Source organism: Anguilla anguilla, chromosome 5 (genome assembly GCF_013347855.1).
Source record: "Anguilla anguilla isolate fAngAng1 chromosome 5, fAngAng1.pri, whole genome shotgun sequence".
In the NCBI taxonomy this organism is placed as follows: Eukaryota; Metazoa; Chordata; class Actinopteri; order Anguilliformes; family Anguillidae; genus Anguilla; species Anguilla anguilla.
This window is the reverse complement of record NC_049205.1, coordinates 10662799-10683911: the sequence shown is the minus strand read 5'-3', so window position 1 is coordinate 10683911 and position 21113 is coordinate 10662799. Positions and strand designations below refer to the sequence as shown.

General features: G+C 40.8%; 1 pseudogene; it reads left to right on the top strand.

Moving 5' to 3' along the window:
- LOC118227517 overlaps positions 1-21113 on the top strand; it is a 516632-nt pseudogene that overhangs the window by 90258 nt on the left and 405261 nt on the right.

The following is a 21113-nucleotide window of genomic DNA, read 5'->3' as shown; positions in this document are numbered from 1 at the left end:
TTTTTTTTTTTGTTATTGTGCAATTTTACAATGGTTATCTTGCTGGCTAGCTAATTCATCCAAATGTCCATTTTAGATTCACTCCCCATTTTAATTGAGGGTGAAACAATGAGAACCTTGTAGTGAGGAGTTACTGCACCACAGGAAATGTGAGTCTTCCTTAAGTCATCTAAAACCGCCTGAAAGAACAGACAAATTTAACTCACTGTGATTGGCAACAGTTTCTTCTGAAAATATAATTATGCACTCTCATCTTTTTATATCTTTTAATTATCATTTTCTGTGGTAATATCCCCTTTCCTTATAAGCAGCAGCATTTTTAAATAGTTTGAGTTAATTATCAACCGTAACTTTCCTCAAAGCTGTACAATTTTGGGTATTATGATACCTATCTATTTTGAAGCAAAATCTATAGCGGCACACCTCATCACTTGTTAAAAAAGCTTACAGTATATTAAGTGTTATCAGGGGATTTTTAATTGGATTGTACGTACTGAATGATTACATGCCCTCATAAATATAAATGATTGCACACCCTCACTCTGTAACACAGAAAATGTTTGTAGGTCTACAGTTTGCCCGCATAGGCGATCAAAAGTGCGAAAACTGTATCACTCATTACCAGTTGACATTATGATCCTTACCCAAAATGCAGACACTTTCAAAATTGAAAAAATTGGTGAAAATACCCTAATTTCCCTGTATTTTGCAGTAATATTACATAATGAAACATTTTGCTAGAAAGTAGTGTTTTGTTGTAGAATTCTGACTAATTTGTTGGAGAAGGTGTGAAATATACAATTGGAAAGACAACCAAACAAGGCGCAGTAGCACTTATGTACAGTGTATATGTGAAGAAATGTATGCATACGTATCTTCTTATGCCCAGTGTGCCCTTGTTCATCCAGTTGCTTCAACAGGGCTGCTGTTGTGTGCAGTCTCGGTCGCAACAATTCAGACAACATGTTTACAATGGCCCCATATACAGTAAACCTATGGTGTATTTGAGCTACCAGCAAAAGACATTTATTAAATGGCATTTACGGGCTTTTTAGAAAAGTTCCTGGTAAATTGGCCAAGAAATGAAAAGTTGACCACTTTGAGAGCCTGGTTTGAATGATGGGCACTCAGAAAAATGGAATTCTGCACACTGCTGGGATTTTTAAGGGATGCTGATGCAGTCGCCTTCATGAAGGGGTCTGCACTGATCGGTCCTCAACTATGTGCTGGCAAGTGCCATACCTCCAACTGTTCCTGCTGCAATTTGTCATTACTCTGACAGGCCTCAGTTATGTAAAGCGTGGAAGCAATTCACTGTGGCTGCCAATCCATCACTGCCCCGATCCACCTGTGGTGTGTGTGTGTGTGCACGTGTGTGCATGTAGGTGTGTATGTGTGTGTGTGTGAGTGTGTGCATGTTTGTGTGTGTGAGTGTGTGCGTGTGTTTATGTGTGTATATATATGTCTATATATATGAAAACCTTTCCCCAAAAATGAAAAAAGATCAGTAATGTCCGAAAGGTACTCCTGATGACCGTTTAACGGTGACAGCTTTGCTCCTCTTCTCAGGGTTTATCTTGGTGGTAAGTGACACTGAAAACAATTATGGCTGGCAGTCGTGGAAAATTGCTCTTGACTGAAGTGAACAACGGTTGGATTTTTTGTGTCTCATCCTGTTGTGCGAAATTCAGCTGTTGCACGGCGATAACAATCGAGGCAAGCGCCACCCGCGTGCCTTCCAGTGCCACACCGTCAGATCAGATCTATCAAGCCTAATAATTAGGGCTTCCAATACCAGACACCGTTTTAACCTTATAAAACCCAGCAGTGCGCGATAGGAGCTGCCTCTGGTTACCAGATGAAGGCGTAGCCACGGGAACAGTTTGGGGTTTATGCTCTGATCTGACATTTGATAGATGACAGAAACCTTATAAAACAAAATGAAACAGGTGTGACAGTTTGGGATCGAGATGGCTTAATTTAATTGGCTTACTTGCCTTTGTTAACGTTTATGATAAAAGTCTTGTTCTTGACTGACTGGTGTTGGACTACCCCTTGTTTTTTCACGTTTTGGGGGTTGTTTTGCAAGGCGAGGCTGGTTCTGTCTCGATTGAGGTTGAAGTTTGTCGCATACACGTCTGGTAAAGTCATCGGTGAAATTCATGCTTTAAATGACAGCAATGTGGACAAGCCTCCCCCTCGCCCTCCATTTCCTGATGCAAAAAGTGTATAAATAAATAAAGAGGGACCCCAGCAGGTAAACACGATATAATGCGCGTTCATTAAGGCGGAGTACTGATATTATCTGTGATGCTGGGAGCCGAAACAGTCAGAATCTGAAAATAGAAGCATAATCCAGACTGAGCCTGTTGTAATTTACATTCACCCTGTGGTAAAAGAAACCCACTCCCTTGTGTTTTTGCTCCATAAAGGGATTTTAGGGTCTACTGCCGTCGCCATATAATGAAATTAAATATAGCTTGATTTCCCCATTATTACTAGACCATGGACACCAGTCATTCCAAGCGTCACATTTTATTTATTTCTTTTTTCATTTATTTTTTTTTTGTTTCCCAGTACAAATCCAGGAAGGTTCTTATTACCCCCAAGAGGCTAATGAAGTAAGCCCTGGCCAAATTAGCTGATTTTTCAGAGTGTCTCATCCTATTTCGGCAGGTTCTGACACCCCCCCCCCCCCCCCCCCCCCCCTTAAATGGATTATTACTTGGCTTGATTTCTGAACGTGATGCATCCCCAGCGTTTGTCAGCGCGGTGATGTAGTGCACTCGGAGGACCCGGGCCGTGCGCGCGCCCAGTTTCTGATGAAATGAGATAAGACCGCCATTATACTTTTCGCTGAGCTTTTTTAAGTGGTCTAATAAAACGATGCTTTATTCCTTTCATTTTGCACATTAAAATGTCCATTGAAAGCCGAGCGCGGAGCAAAGGCTATGCATTTCCAAATCCCATTCCGCTCGTCCACTCAATCTCACGAGGCCCTACCAGTTTAATACATGTTTAAAAAAAGATGACCATATTACTACAATATTTAACCTTAATAATGGTCATGTTTACACAATGCCTCGTGTTCCCCTAAGTTTCAATGTGGAAAAAAAACATTAGTAAGCTGCTGGATTTCACTTCCTCAGTTTTCAGTGCAAGGAAGTTGAGAATTGACTATGCATCGCACATAAAATGCGATGAATTCAAATAATAAAACATGAAAAATTTAAGAAAAATGGTATGTTCGAGGGGCAGTGATAGCACTGTAGTTTATCCTATTAGAAAGTGTGAAATAGTTTCATGCAAAATTTGTGAAAAAGTGGAGAGTATTTTAGCCTCAGAAATATGACAAGAGAATAACATTCATCCATTATTCAGAACACTGTGCTGTAGTAATACTAAATTATTTACAAGAATTTACTTTAAAAAAGGTATATAAAAAGAAAGAATTATTTTGGAAATAATGCCTTTTTTTAATTTGTAAAGGCTTTTTCCTTCTCCTTTTAGCCCTAGTTACAATCTTCTTTACACAATGCCTTGTGTCCAGTACACTATTATATTTTTGGTGTAGTTACTTTAAATGATATTGCAGTGTGTAGCCAATTATGTTTAACACAGTGCTGTGATGTACATATTTTACCTAGTGTGTGTGTGTGTGTGCGTGTGTGCGTTTGTATGTTCAAACCTAATCCTTTATATTTGTGGTTTGCCACCCCAAACACCCCACCCCCACCCCCCCCCACCCCAACTAACCACAGTGTGGACAATAAAACGTAGCACGTAACAGTGGAACTATCATATTTTACTGTGAATACTCAATTTAGGCCATCGTGCAATTGGTCACGAGAGTCAAACTGAGTGCAAAGCCTGTGCGCATTGAACTGTTCTGGCATGCGGTGAAGAAATGGACCGCGGGTCACGCCGGGGTTAACCGACATAAAAGTGACACGCAGAGACCGCTGCTGACAGCGGCCAAGTCCGGCAGATGAGCAGAGGGGACACGCAGCACAACAAAATCCACCATCGAAAATCGATACCCGACTGAAAACATCAAGTAAGCTGGCGAGGAAGAGGTCAGATGTGATAGTGCTGCTTGGAAGGAATTTAATCTCACCCCAGCTGACCTTGAGGTGATGTCCATGGGCAATATTGGGGAAAGAAGGAACAAAAAAAAACCTTATTGTATGTATTTATGTTATTGTGTTTAATTGAAATTATTTATTATGAATATTAAGTCTGATGTTTAAGCCTCTCTTAGGTGAGAGTTTGTTAATGAATGTCTATGCGGCTGGGTTGGTATAGCTGAATTGTTTAAATAATTGATCACTTAGATTTCTCCAGAGTGAGTGGTGAAAAATGGTCAATGCAAAGTTTATTCAAAATTCTGGTGGAAGCTTCCAGTGAGGAAAAACGTATCGATTAACTTAAAGCTTATCAATGCCCTTTTAATAGTTAATATTCAACAGCCCCTATCAGGAGCACGCTTAGCTCACTAATAAGCAAAACCCAACTTAGATTTATTAGAAGACAAGTCATTCAAATTGTATGATTACATTCATGATAACATATTAATGGCTGAATGTAAGGACGACTGAATGTCTGAATGTAGAGAGAACACCTCAGTTAAAAGGTTGCAAAGTTTTCCGTCACTTTGTGAACTAGTATTTAGACATTTAGACAAGGTCAATGTCACTATATGTAGGCAGGATATAAATTTACATTCCACACAGTTTTAATTGAGCCAGTGCTGGCCCTGGGTCTTATTTAGGGGGCCTGCTTCAGCTCTGGAATGATGACGTTAAATGTCAGTAGGTGAGCAGACCATTGAATCATTTCTGAGTTATTTTTTTCTCAGACCATTCAGAAATATCAAACCAATTTTCCGAGCTGTCCCGCAGGGCTTAAATAATAAAAACAGTAATTCCGTGATCGGCTATAATCGGTGGATCGTTCAAAAAAGGTGAAAACACACCAGATGGCTAATTTCACTCCACACTAGCTGTTGCAAAATTTCTGTCTTTATTTATTTATTTATTTTGCTGTCAGGTACACCTCCAAGGGGATGTTTCACTTCATCAATCAGCGAGAGAAATTTTAATTTGGTCTTCCCACCTCGAATGTTTACCACGAGGGAAAAGAGATGCTTTGAAAGAGTATCCAGTACATTAATGTGAAAACTTAATTAAAAGAACAGTAGAAAGCCATTATAGGTACGTCGGAATTAGGCAGTCAATCTCCAAATCTAAATTGAATTTTTAGCAAGCAATAGTTCCCAGTGAGTCTCGTGAAGAGAGGCAACTCTGACCTCCTGGGTTCAATTTGTGATGTGGCGAACACATAAAGTCGTACACTTATATTGGAAAAGATAGAAAAGTCAATTAAGAAACAGCTTCTTGAATCCAATTAAAAGTCTTAAGACAATTTCTCCCATGGTAATAAAGGGGAAAACATGGGGCTTTTAAATGGGTTTTCAAAAAGGATTGTTTTCTTTTGTTAAGTGTAGGAAACAAGTGTTATTGACTTCAATTTAAATTAACATGCTTTTAAAAGTTGTCAAGAAAATTGGTCTAAAAGGCTGAAAGTCACTATTAGATTAAGCCTAATAATGAACAACACAGGTATTGGCAAATTGTTAAATTGCATTTCTCTACATTATTGAGATCACTCGAGACAAATACACTTGACTTTTTTCCTGTTAGTAGCATAACAGTTTTACAAGTATCACTGGTAAATAAACTGCTTTCTTCAGTAAAACACCAAGCTCAGACACACACACACACACACACACACACATATTTCCAGGTCAATTTGATGCAATGTAAAATACTGAGATGAAGTGAAGCATTTTCCACAATAAAAAAAAGACTCTTTTGTTGGGCAGCCTTCGTGAGCGTCATATATAAGGAACGGCGATACAGTCCAGAAGGTTGCAGGCTTTATTCCCCAACAATGGCGTTGCCATTGACGAATCATATCAACCCAAACCAGTGTTGTAAATAACTGGCAGGATAGAACGCGTGAGTTGCGCAGGCTTTGTGCTAAGGAAGTGATGTAAGTTTTGTGTCAAGCTATCAGGAATGATTTTCTCTGCATGGTGGGTGATTTTTATAACCACAAATCACATACAGAAACAGGTGAATCCTTATAGTGTACAGGAGTTTGTAATACTAGAAGGGGTCATTGCTAACAAGTTTATAGCAAGTTAATGAATAAACATATTTAATAGCCAGCAGTCCTATATAATCAATAGACCTCAATATGTTTTCCCCTCAGAAACAGAAAATAATATTACAGATTTATGGAAACATTTATTATCAGCATTACCAGTCACTAAGCCAGACCAAAGTCAGAATAAAAGGCTGTAGAAGGTGTATTCAGATTCATATAATTATTACGTTGAGGCCCAGGAATTTCAGTATTTCTTTATTTAGTGAGGCTTTTTATATTTGGTATGCCATTTTTATTTATTTATGTATTTAGTTATTTAGTTAATGAGTTAATTAGGTAGTTAGTTTACTAACCCTCACCATTTCAGCATTTGTTTCATGAAAAAAAAAAAGCATTTTCTTTTAGATTTAAATATACATTAAACTGAAGATTTACCGTATTGTAATTATTCTGTTTTGCCCGTGGTTCTGGTTTCATTATTTCCATAAAGGGAGCGAGCTGTGGGGCCAAACTTGCTGCTCGTAGGAGGACCTCTGCCATAAGCACCGGGACCCCACCAATCACGGTCTCTTTTAACAGTCACATGAGCGTAGTAAAACGTTGACGTGATGGGGGGCCTCGGGTGATGCATGGTAAACCACCCCCTCTGAGGGACAGAAGTGCTCATGTAAGACTTTCCTTCCATGTTATTTCAATATCATTTTGAGGACGAGAGTGCGCAGATAGACATTCTGCAAAAGAACACACTGGAATTTGTTGGAAAAGGAAAATGCATGCAACATTTTAAAAAATAAATGTTTTTTTCAATTTCCTTTCCAATTTTTAATCGTGCTGTAATATCTCATTACATTATTATATTTACATCATTATATTTACTGATCAGAGGGACTCCTCTCCGTTCATTGTGTGCATTTATTTTAGTGGGAATTAATTGCCAATATCACTTCCATCACAGCCTTGAGATGTGCTGTTTATAGATAAGCATGTGATTATTGCATAGCATAGCAGCTAGCATAGCGTTGAAGTTAATGTCAGTCAATCATTGTGTAGATATCTTATTTAACCGCCTTTTGTGACTGCTCAGAATTCCAGTTATTTTCTCTGCCTGATGTGCCTTTCTGGAAGAATTTGCAAAGCTATTATGAAAGTGTGCAAGAGTCTGTGTTCTACATGTTTCGTAATTCATACACACAAATTAAGTGAGGATTTCACCTTTCAGCTTTGGTAGCCTCTGTAAATTACCCCGATGAGAGAAAGAACACGGTATACTTGCATTTTTCATCTCACGTCTTGATTGGATTTTCACTATGTTTTCAATAAATGTTGCAGAAGAATTCAGGACAGATACTGTTAGAGGATAAAGATTCCATACACTTTCATCCCTCTCTTTTTCTCTCTCTCTCTCCCTCTTTCTGTCTCTCTCTCTTGCTTTTTAATCATCGAGACCCTCAAAAAAACAAGGACGAATCTTCCCACCACAAGGAGAGACAGAGGAGATGGGGGAGATGAATTTAATTCTGCAAGTTCAGAGAGATTTCTTAGTTTGACATGCACAGCAGGGGGTCTTTGAGAGCTTGGCAGTGTCTCCAGCACTCATTGCTTTGAAAATCTCTCCCCCACAAGCAGAGCTGCTATCAAAAAGCCCAGGATAAAATTCCCTGCGAGGTAAAGCATGCGAACAGCTTCATTTATTTATCACGTTTATATCGGAATACATCAGTCGTCTTGGTGATAATGCATGAAACGCTGGAACGAGGGCTAGTTTAGGAGTCGGAAAATCCTCACTTTTTTATAATATGGGTGTATCAAGTAATGTCTGCAATGCCAAACAAGCGGCGCCGTGTTTTATATATATAATTGCAGTCAATGGCTGCGCTTTGATTGTGCATGCATGTGCTGAACACAGAGAAAAAAGGTTTTCTATTGATGTGCTTATTTATATTGACCTATCTAGTTCGGAGTTGTGATGTAAGAAGTGTGCAATGCACACGTGCCGGCGTCGTTTCATGTTCGCGCATGCTCAAACGCGTGCACACGCAGACACGCTGCGCACCTACCAATCATTTCGGTGCCCGGCGATTTGTTGTTGCTCCGTAGTGACGTCTAGAAGCCTCATAAATCCTGGGGATTTTTCAACGAGCGCTTCCAAGGATATATTTTGTACACCCTGTATGGTCTGAGTGAGAGGGAAAAGAAAAAAAAAACAATAAAATATAACTCCCCAAAGGAGAAGCCACAAGAGAGAGGGAAAAAATAGAATCATCACCCAAGGGGTGTTTTTTTTCCTACAGGAAGTATTTACATGATGCAAGATTATATGTTGAGCAGTTCAGAGGCATACGAATTCAGCAGGTGAATAGTGTTAAATTCCTGTCCTGGAGGGATGGTTTGTGTGCTAGTTTTTTCGTTCCAACCGGTATTTCTGGCTTAATTACATAAACTACGTAAGCCAATGCTACACTGAGCAGCTGAATGTTTTTCCCCCCCAGGATCCGTGTACAGTGTGCAGCTAGAGTTCATGACCGCAGCTCACGAATGTCAGATGAAATAAATGACTGGGGTAGCTAAATAATTAAGTGCGGAGACTAGCACACAATCCCGAAACAGGTCAGCCCTATCTGTGCACCCCTGCATTATGTCATATTTAAACAACATGCACGAACAGTCTTGAGTTCAGCTCAGACTCGGGTGACTTTCTTGTCCTCATGTTTTAGCCTGACTCACGTGATCTTTGGTGTTTTTCCCACTCTTTGTAATTTTTAGATTATGATGTCATGCCTCGATTTCAGCTGATGTTTTAACTAATCCAGATAATTAGTAGCAACAAGCCATTAACCCCCCCCCCCCCAACATGTGAGTTGTGGCCAGCAATAGTAGCTGTTACCATTGGGCATATTGAATTTTCATATCGCCGCTAGCATGTTGAAGCAGGTGCAGTGGTTGCAGATTCTCTGAATGAAAAAAAGGTTATAATTTCTCATTCATTTATAAAAAAGAAATGTCTCTTTCAAACGATCCAGTACACAGTCGTCTTTCATTCTGCTGGGGCAGCTTGTGCCAGTGTTGTTACTGGGATTACTGTTGTGTAAGTGGTCCCGGTGTATGCAACTCATGCACTGCTCTTTCTTCACAAGTGGCAGAGAGGTGACATAAGAATACAGTAGTACAATGGAACCCACCCACCCACCACCTTAAGAGAATGCATAACAAATTCAATAGGAAACTCTGGGGAAGGTGCTTAGTTGGACAAATTGTGTCTTCACAGTGTTGTTCGGCTTTTGGGAAGGTTTCTTCAGAGTGCGTCCTTTTGTGCCTTTGCTAGCCGGATTGCAGACGGTCTCTATGTGTGGACACAGGTCCCGATAACACTAATAACAGAGAATATGTAATTGGTTGCGCCATTTTGCACATTTTTTTTACTTCATTAAAAGTTCTCGGAACACATAAACCACCTCATTACCATTTCAATTTATATCCTCCTAAATTGGTATAAAGCACCTGCTCTAGTGTTTTTTTTTAGCTCTCTCTCTTTCTCTTTCCTCTACTTCCCAGGTATAATTTAGCCTGGGGCTCTCAGATGAGAGATGCATGAAATGACAAGCTCCGGCCATCGCTGAACAAAAGCCGTTATCTGTCCAAACTGCTAATCATAGAGTTGCCTTAACAAGCTCATCTCCCAGCAGGACTCTTCAACTGTGGATTCTTTAGTTTCTGCCTGAGAGGCATTGCATCCACCACACACGCCCTGTACTTTATTCACTTTTTTTTTTTTAAAGAAGAACTCTAAAAAAATAAAAAATAAAAAAAGAATGAAAAAACATCAAACAGCTCCAGGTTGATCAAATGGTTGTCAATTCCATTATGGGGCTACTAGAGTTTGTTTTCACTTAGCTGTCAAGCTTGGCACCGACCCTGAATGCTTGACAGGTTCTGAGCTGGAAACTGAAGTTTAAGCAGCGCACGCAGTGCTGGGTCTAAACTCAAAGTCAGCAGCAACTTCCTAATAAAGCTCCTTATGATGCTCTTTGAATTCCTTGATCGCAGTAAAGGCCAAGGTGCTGAGTGTCTGAATCAAAAAAGCGCAGGTTCAAATCCCCAGGTGGGTATCTTAGCGCTGAGTCCATATTTCAGTAAATATGATCTTTAGGTATGCAAGGGAGAAATATACGGTAGTTACCTTCGATAAGGATGCCTATGAAACGAATAATGAATGTTAACATTGTGGTATAACTATCAATAATAAAGGTATGAAAGCATGAAAGTGGGACAGGTACACTTGCCTCACAGTGCAGTTTCTCAATACGTACATCCAAACGGCTTCATCTGCCAATATATAGCAGAACCGCTGTTTTACAGCAATCCACGGTGCATCTAAAACCTATGAAGTGCTCCAATGCAGTCACATGCGTGTGCCTGTGACTGTGTTACACCCTGCAGTCTATACAGTATGACATGAGAGAGCTGGTACTAATTAGAGACTTGTACTTTACTATAAATTGACTGAAAGATTTCTCTGTGCTCATTATGCACATTGCAAAATCTTAACATCAAGCAATCCTACTGCACTTGAAGACTCCTGTCAGGTCAACTTTATCATCATTTCTGATGTGGAAAAGTTTCAATAACAGATTTATTTATGTAGCAGTCCACCTACTGACGTTCACGAACCGAGTTCAGTGTGTCCACAATTTTCCTGCACTTACAGTATGTGAAAACTGCCCTTTTTCTTGCAGATGTTGGTGGGTGTTTGTCATTTCTTTAGTTTGTTAACCTTTATTATGAGCCGTGGAATAAATATCCTCATGGATGGACAGTAAAGCGTCTGAAACTTAAAGACAAAAGTAGCTCATGATGTGAAAGGACATGTGGGGGTGGTTTGGCTTGAGGAGCTTGGAAAAAATGAAGTCAACACTTATCTCTGGCTTTATCTTTGAAAACAAGTGACAGCATCTTGCTGGCATACATTCCACTTACGAAAGTAAGATCTATATTGTCGCCTAGTGATTTATTAACAGCATTTAGTCCATTTTAATCTCCCTGTTCATTGTTAGTGTGCTTCCAGCTCCCAGTCAAAGGGCACCAAAGGCCCCTCTGAAACACTTTGACTGGTTCCATTTACAACCATAATTTAACATGTATATCCAATTACAACTTGAATGAAGTCTTTGAATAATTCAAGAGGGACCTCGGGGAAAGTTTGGCACCGTGAAAGTCAAGGGCCACAACTAGCTTGATTCAAATACGCGCCGGCACGTCCTGCCCAAAACACTCGCAGACGAGGTTTTGTTCTCTCACCGAACCTTTGCCTCGTTCGAAAGTGCATCGCAGAGGTTTTTATGGAGGTGTGTTCTGTCAGAAGAACGAGCTGAAAGCAAAGATGGTCCAGTAGTCAGCCAGAGTCTGATTTCCCCCAGCGGACCTTGAACATGGAGACCCAAACTTGAGGCATGAGACAGTAATTAAGACTCCCCTAACGAGGACGAGGTTCATGTTAGGGAAAGGCTCAACGTCGGGGGGGGAGCCGACACATGCGCGGCAAGCGGATAATTCGCCCGCCGTCGAAGCGGCGACCTCGTTACCTACCGCCGGCGTGTGAGGCGTAATGAGACCTGCTGCCAGCTTGATCCGGCGCTCTGAGGTGGCGTGCGGAAAGAGCTGGGCTGAAAAGGGGAAGAGTTGTACAAGGATTGTACTCACCTGGGAGGGTGAATTTCGCTAAGTTAATTACGTGCCGGACAATTCTTACTTTTCTTTTTAATTGTTACCCTTACAGATTTTCCCCCAGTGTTCTGTAGCTTGGCCTTGTTTTGAAGGATGATCCAAGACCAAATTTCTTTCAGTGACCATATCCTGTCTAACCGCAATGTGCTTCGTCTTAACTTTGATTTAACTATAGTTTAACTAGTTACGTACGTGGTTTTGACCATAAATGTTGGCTTATTATTTTTCAGTTCAAAACTTCAGTCACCCAGCCCTACTCCATATCTTAGGCTGGGATTCAAACAACATTTGTCCTTAACTTTGACTAAGCATATAAAGCAAATGACACTGTTTTTCTGCACGAATGTTGTTGGCGAGGTGAGCAATCGCAAAAACAAACTCGCCAAACCGAGTTTGAAAAGGAACAGTATAACATTTGTGTTTGCTTCTAAGTCAAAGTAAAGGATAAATGTTGATTGAATGGAGGCATAATAGAATGTGTAATGTGTTTTGTCATGATAGATGCATGCACCTGAGTGCCAGGAAACCAATTTTCAAAATGCTTCAGAAACATTGTAATAACATTATGTTTTCCATAGAAGATGGGAAGGAGCCTGAATGGAACTTATCCTCTTTTTTTGCCATTTATGAGTCAGCTTATGGATGGGGATGTTCACACTTTCATAATGGGACACCCCTGCAGCACGGCGTCCCCTCCCTGCCATTAACTCCCAGCTTAACTCTGCAGTGCCGAGATACCATTTACAAACTCTCCGGGCTCAGGCTGGGACATCTGTTCCGTTCGGTGAGGGTACCTGAAGGCTCTTTGAGTCGGCCAGGATTGAGGCTCCATGGAGCCAGAGTCTCAGTGGCTGAGCCCCAAATCCAAAGTGCTAACTGCCGTTCCCGAGAGCCCATTCATCCGCCCTCAGTAAGCCGAGGGAAAAAATCGCGTTTGGATGAACAGTCGAAATGCTCATTCAGAAAAGTCACACCTGCACCCCCGCAAAAGTATTTTATTGCTCCGGAATAATATTTTAAAGTGCTTTCTGTAAAGAACAACAGAGAGACAATTAATCTGTTTGAGCTCGGGGCCAATTTCTTGCAGTGATTTAGCACTAGCGAACAATTGGGTGGGACTATTTACAATGGGCCATAAAGGTGATATACAAGCCTTTGTTATGGCTGTCAGAGTAGGGCAGTTTATCCATATTGGACAAACACCAATACAGAACAATGACCAACTGTAGTCGTACATGGCAACTTCATATTTCTCTTTGAAATACGGGCCTAGTTTAGCTCGGGGGGGCGAAGAAAGCCCTGGTCTAAGAGAATGCATGCGTTCACGGCAACGACGAAACATCCAGATGGACTTGGCTCACAGCAAGCGCGTCAGCATGACAGCATCACTGTCTACAGCTGCCCATCTCTCTCATGTACTGGGGTCATCGTGTGGAGAAGCTCAGGAATGTTCCAGAAGGCTGGTCTGGACTGGTGGCCCCTTTTCTTGTGAAGTACTGTTGGATAGGCTTACTGGAAAAAAAGTCTAACTTGAGTCTGCTCTCCCCTCCATCCAATCAAACACCTCACGTCTTTGGTTGAGGGAGTTTTTATTGATCCAAACACTCGATAAGATGAGGATCAAGATGCATGTCCAGGCTTTTTTTTAAAGTCTTATTTTCCTTGTTTTCACTGCTTCCAAGTGGCAGCTGGGTCCCACAGCAGTACAAAGAAGTACATGGGGGGGAAAAAAAAATGACAAATTTGGTTTATGTTGATGGAACTATAAGTGGCATATTCATAATGTGCGCAGGCTTGATAAGTGAACTGTCAGCATCGGGGGAGCCTGCACGCCACGTGCCGAGCATCAGTCTCCCCGCCGCCCCCGAAAAACGAGCGTCGCGTCTGCGGAGGCGACGATGAGTGGCTCGCCTCTGAAGCTCGCCCCGCGCGCTGATTGCGCCGAAATGTCAATCACTACACTTCATTAACCCCACTACATTAGCTCTGACGGGCGCGTTCGTGCAAATGAGAGTGGTTTATGTTTTTACTCCTCCTGATGGACCGACCGGTCCTCGCGGTTCCCGGTGCAGTCGAGCCTCGCACCACTTGAGGCATTGCGTCATGTTGCCACCCCAGCCATTTAAATAAATGGAATAAGTACTGTAGTAGCTATGCTATTATTAAAAATAATGGTAATAAATAATTTCAGGTTCTTTTTGTAACTCTAACTGGTTCATATTTGAAAAATGAATGAATGAACGAATGAATAAATAAATAAAATAAACAGCTTCAATGTATATGGTTTACTCTCTGCATTATGATTTACTCTGACAGATGGATTAATTTATTCTCGCCATTTAGCCGAAGCTAGAGCTTTCAGAACGCAAACAGAGCTCAGGGAAACTGATCCATGTTCTTTTCCACAAGCTTTTTTCCTTGTCATCTCTATCAAATTAACATTTCTGAATGCCTCTGAGCTCCACGGAAACCTCGTTTTTTTTTAACTTTGTAATCTTGCCGTACATCTCCCCGGAAACATGAAGGGGCTCGTAATTGCTTTCATTTCAGGAAAGTGAACTCCCCCATTCTTTTGAAAATAAAATAAAAGTAGTGGAGCAAATGGGTTATGGGGTCCACATACATCAAGTAATTTGGCAAATCACTGAAGCCTCTTTCAAGGGAAAATCTATCAGTTTTGTCCTGGTATGTCCTTCAACAGAACCTTTAGGGTTGAACGTCTAGAAGGATGTGTTTTGTGGTTCGTCAGTCTACTTTGAAGGCAGAAAAAGTCAATCTTATCAATATAACATCCTGTCAAGAGGTTTGGAGATGATAATTTGAGCTTCCCATTTTTTTTATAGGAGAGTGGAAAGACCCACCCTCGTTTTTTGTGTTTTTTGCTTTATTGAGACGGAAAGCAGAGAGAAGAACAAATAGGTAAGAGACCTCTGCTAAGAAGGGCAGGGATGGGAATGAGTTTTGCTTGTGACACAAGAGTGTGACTCCACAGACCATGCCAATATATTAGAAAATATTAATAGCACATAAATATAAATTGATTTAAGCACCATCAAGACTATGTTTCTTTTTAAAATTTATAGTATTTAATTTGTTATGTGCGAAATGAATGGCGTGTCAGAGAAAGAAAGTGTACTCAGCTGGTTTGTTTTAATTTCAGGAGCAGCTTCAGGAGTCTACAATATGATGCTTTTGTTACTCTATTTTTCATAAAACCCATAATCCATTTTTCCCATAAAACACATCCCCATCAGCTCTGTGGTTCAAAGAGCCCTCATCTTTTGGAACGGGGGTGAGACAGTAAATTGTGAAATCATCAATTTAAAGTGCGTGAAAACTGTAAGGGCTGTTGTCCACTGACAGTCATACTGCCATACAGCATTCAGTCATTCCCAGGTCTCGAATGTGTGTCCAAGAGATTCAGTTAGCAGTCTGTGACTGTCACTTTGAACCGAGTGTCATGCTAGTGTTCACAGGAGGTGTGAGCAAATATCTCATATATCTGCCGTGTTGTGGTCGCTCCATTCTTCTGGCCTGTTCTTGTTACTGTCTGCCAATGGTCAGATACCGTATTGGGTTTCTGCCATCCACACACCAGTCCTTCTGCTAGCATCCCAAACTCCCACTCTCCCACTCTACATCCATGACACTTGGGTGTATAATACTACTACTACTATTACTACTACTACTACTACTACTAATAATAATAATAATAGTAGTAGTAGTAGTAGTATTAATAAATGCACATTTTATAGGACCTTTCTCAGTCTCAAAGCACTTCACAGTGCGTGGGAGGAAGCTGAACTCAACCGCCACCGTGTAGATCTCGCCGAAACGGTGTGTGATGAAAATAAATGTTTCTAATCCACTTTTCCCCATTAGCCCTCCCCTTTCTGTGGCACGATTGGCGCGGTGCGGACAAAGGCCCTGTCAGTCGCAACAATGACGCGCGAATGGAAGCTAACTGCGCTAAACGTTTTAGCTATGGCTGTCAAGTCCATGCCGGCCTGTAACAAGAGCGCGAAAGACAAGCGCAACAATGGCAGATCTCTCGCGCGGACACCGAGCCATTTTGTGTCATTGTCTTCATCTTTTTAGAGCTTGGCACATATTGGCAATGTTAATCTTTGTTATTTTCTTCTTCTCATTCATTCATGAGAAGAACATCAATCTGAGAGTGTTTGTGTGTACGCGACAGAAAAATCGCTGTCATGAGAAAATGTCACGATGGTAGCGACACGTCAATGGCTACTGTAGGAGTGAGGCGAATGTTTGCTTAATATATTCATAATTCTGTCTAAATGCGGTTCAGTGCACGGTTTTGTTTTTTCTCTATTTGCTCGCTTGCTGGGGATCAACTTCAGTCTATTATGTGCAGATAAAGCCCAGTCCTGACCTTTAACTCATTTGATTGTCCCGCTGTACAGTAAATGAACACTTCTTTCAGACCTGTCATCAACAGAAGAATAATAATTATAATACCTGCGCTACAAATGGCAATCTTATTAGTGTTAAGCTCTAGATGTTACATTTTGCATGAGACAATGTAAGCCTACAAATTAATTGTCGCTTTGCCATATTCCTGTGCCTGTTGCATGATATTGTAATCATTATCTCTGCAGGAGAGATGCTGTTGTTTTTGTATATGCCATAGTCAAATGTGGCAATAAATCATAATCATATGAGTTTAATATATTTGGAGATAGAATTCAGCCCCATTCAATAGGACCTTATTAGAAAGGAGATAGTAATATCTCAATTTCTCCTGTAGTCCCATCAGTAGCTTGTTAAAAATTAGAGGGTTACCATAAATCCTCCCTCTTTACTGGAATAAAACATTCACATGGAGTGCTACAGAAATCTCTCCCAGCTATTTATTTATTTATTATTTATTTTATGAAGCTGACAGAAGAGTCAATACAACTGAAAGAAATCTTAACCTACGGGAATATTTCTGCCACTTTTTGTTTAATTATATTCTCCTGTGCAGATTCAGTTCCTTCAGAGTCATATCAGATTATGTTTATCATGGGATGTCTCTGGATATACAGTTTCACTTATCTGTGCCTTTTTACCTCTCCCAGTTTTACAGTATTATTTTAGAATCATGTTTCTGTTTGATTATCTTTTGCATTACTGTTTAATTGAAACCATGTTTTTCCATGAAGAGACAGATGTTGCAGTTGCATTTGCAGGTGGGCATGGTTATGCATTTTGATGTCACAGGATCATGTCAAGCCACTTATATACATATAGCCACTTAAAATATATATATATATATTCATATAGATTACTTTACAGAAAATAAACTCCCACAGCAGTGCTGTTTTGCCTCAGTGACACTGCAGTGCAGGGCATGCACAGAAATAGCCTTTTATGTTTGTCGCCTAATGAATGGTTATGTACACCACTCAGCCTTGGCTTAGATCAGTCACGTTGTATGTGCTTTACCTGTTGAGCTAACACTCTGCTCTAAGCTCCATTTATAAATTTGGCAGAGCCTTTTCAGCTATAAGCAGCATAGCTATCGATACTCGATAAAGGAGAGTTCATGTAGTCCCTATCTATGAAATGATTATGTGGATGAGTTTAAATATCCTATTTTTAAGATTATACCCCCACCCCCCCTTTTTTTTTTCATCAGTTGTTAGCGGTTGCAAATAAATTCTTGCTGCCTTGATTATGCTTTCAACAAGGAAGATCAATCCAAAATTTCTGGCCTGTTTTAAAAAATTTTCTGAGCAACACACAATCAATCTGTTTAGGAACTGTCAGACTGCCGGGGGCGGAACAAGTGTAGACCGTAGCTCACGTGACCGCGCTGCTTGATCTAGGGCGCTGTTGTATTCTATGATCACGAGAGGCCTCGTAAGGTGTAAAATACAGCTAATACGCTTTGCTTCAATCAAAGGGGGGAAAATATGGCAGCAAAGATAAGGTCTGCCGCCTATTGGATTCGGTACACTCGGGCCATTACTTTCAGCCAGCCATAAATCGCTCCTCGGGCACCGTTCAAAATAACGGCGCGTTGTTGACCTTTTTACGTTTTTTAAATGTCTGGAATCTTTTGATATCGTGGAAAACGCATTGTGACTAGGCTTTACACGTTACCGTCTTACACATTGTGTGTGTGTGTGTGTGTGTGACTGTGTGTGTATGTGTGTGTGGTGTTCGCTGCCAGGGCACTGGGATAAATTACACCTGAAATTACAATCAAAACACTGTTATTGTTAGGCTTCACAGTTGTAATTTCATGATTTATATATATATATATATATATATAATATAATTATTTTTATCTTTTTTTAAATATATATTTTTTATATGTGTGGGGCATACATACAGTATACCACATTCACCCTGCCCCATTCCCCATTCACAGTAAATGATAAAATTCCTGTGCCAGCTTTACACTGTACCCCAAAGCTGGTAATCAGGACACCTGACAGATTACAGTAGCACAGGGTTCTTTAAACCTTAAAAAACTGTCTTTAAAAAAAAGCTTCCTAATCACCTAAGCCCCAAATTCAATTATTCTTGGCTGGAGACATCCAGCAATCTCCAGGCCACCGAATTAACTTTCAGGAGACTCTGTTCTTAGTGGACGATGCCGTGCCCTGGCGTAATGCTAGAGGCTTAAAAGTGCTGTATGTATTAAAAAATAAAATAAAATAAAAAACAGTGCACTCTCTCCTCTAATGCATTTCCTATAAATAATGTTCATTCTTGGGCATTTGCAGTCCAAACACATTTCTCTGAGCCTCCTCAGGAAAGTAAAATAAAAAAACTTTCTCTGTGAAATGAAAAATAGAAATGTGAGGAGGTTTCTGTAAATAAATTTAAGGTGGGGTGGTGATTAATTTTATTTTCTGGAAAAATAAAGAAAAAGACATGGCCGACAAATTAGGCTCTCCTCCGTCATCAATCATCTGGTCTGCACCTGCTCAACCTTCACAGATCTTTCAATTTGGCTTTCGCGTTCAGAGTAAATATGAGCCAACACCTGCCATTACCACTCCCTGACAGCCTCCTTCTCCCCCACTCTTAATCGTGGAATAGTTTCGAGAAAAAAAGAAAAAAAAAAACCTTGTCTGTGCTCTTGTTTTGATACAATTACCATTGGTTTGTTGTTAGATTTATGTGTGATTACAGAGCTGTTGGGTGATGGAGTTTTGGTTTACCTCATAAAGGGTAGAAAAAAAAACATTTTTTGTCTCTGATGTTATGAATCAAATTTGTCCAGTATTTTAATAAGTCACTGGATGCCTCGGTGCAGTTCTAAGGTACATTGTAAAGTAATCATCTTACTGGAGTGTGCCTTATGCACCTCCCACTACCCACCACACTGTGTGCCCTTAGTCAGGTATGCAGGGCACATTCAGGCACTTTTCATTAATTCATTACTTGATACAGGAAGGAGGCATGATGAAAATTGAATATTCAGTGCATATTTCTAGGAGGCACGCGTCTTCTTCCATACAGAAAGTAATCATTTTTATTCACATTTGCCGCGTGTACTTGTTCAAGTGTTGGGAGAACCGGTGGGCTACGGGTTATTGTTAACAAGGGAATTTGAATTGTTGACTTCTTAAGCAGGGATCATGCTTAACAGTGCTTAGTATTCGTCTCTGCATCGTGCAGGCGTGCACTGCAGTGCTCCAGGAGGGACAGTAAAGCTCAACTGAGGATCTCCCTCTATTGAATGCGATGAAGTCAATGGCATTCAATTATATGAACATTTTGCGAAACATGGAAGTCAGTGATCCATTTTTTCCTTCACTGAATTTCAAATACTGTTCGAACAATGTCATGTTTTTTTTTAAACATCATTTATAATAAGAACTTGATTTTTATTTCTGTTCCTCCCAATTTGGAATGCGCTTTCATGCTTACACGATAAAGTTATTGTGAGTCATCCTCCGTACATGTTTTCCTCTCAGGCACATTCTGTCCGGTGATGGTTTTTTCCCCTCAACCAGCTGAGCCACACCATCATTACCAGAGGAGAACACTTCATATGTGGTTTCTGTAGACAGACTACAGGTGCCCAATTGACCAGAGTCACTGTTGAGGGCTGAGTCAAGGGCAACCTCATTATCTAAGGTTAAGAACTGGAGTGTTCAATATCTGATACCAGACTGTAGGGTGCACAGTCTGGCATTGAATGAAGCTAACAGGACAGACTGTAGCTCAGTGTGTTAGCAATGCGCATTAGCAGGAATTCAAACGGACATAATATCAGTGGTACCTTTCACATTTTTGTAATATAAATGGTTATGGTAAATTGTGTTTGTATATGTCGACCCTTTCTGCGTCTGCCTTCCCTAAATGTATCTCAGCACATGGGAGATGTCTAAGAGATGGAAAGTAAAATGACAATGCCCTCCTCCTATGTGTTGTGTGTATCCGATCAGAGGGGAAGATCCATATCACTTTAAGCTAAACTTTAACCATTGACTTAGGATGCTGAAAACTGAGCAAAAACTTATCCACCACTGGTGCAGTGACTGAGGAGTAATTTAATTGTCCTGTTTTCTCTCTTGTTGTGACAGGAGGAAGACCCAGTTCAGTGGATCCATAAAAAAGTGAGTACGATTATTTTTCATTATTGTTACATTTTTGGACACAATTTTCAATACTCTTTATTCAACTCTATTTATTTTGTACATACACACATGCTTGTGCGCAGATGTATATATGCTGCACATCTCTTTCACAAGTGCTTGCTAAGAGCACACACACACACACACACATGCACACACGCACACACAGCTGCATCTCCTTTCACACGCTTTTTATCAGCCTGCTGACTAGCGCGTTCCTGTTTGGTCCCGGGGGGGGGAGCGGGGGTCCCTTTGAATTGTCAAAGTTCAAACTTTTTGCCACGTTAATGAAAAACCCACACCGCCAGCGGTCGGGCGAGTTCAGCGAGCACTCCTGGAAGCCGCCATCTTGGGTAAGCGTGACGGGACCGTGACAGAAGTGTCACGTCCGCTCGTCTGCATAACAGCAGCTCAGGGAAACATTTCATTGACAAAGAGGTAACAGCTTGTCATCTCCCTGTCACCGCGAATGTGAAGAGCCGCCGCTTGTATAAATAGTGCGCCTTCCTCTGTTTCTGTTTTTATGGCGCCTGTAAACGCAAGCTGACTAAAAGCCGCCATCCATTCAGCGGGTTACTGCCATGCGCCGAATCCCGGGAATCTGCAGAGGTGCCCCTC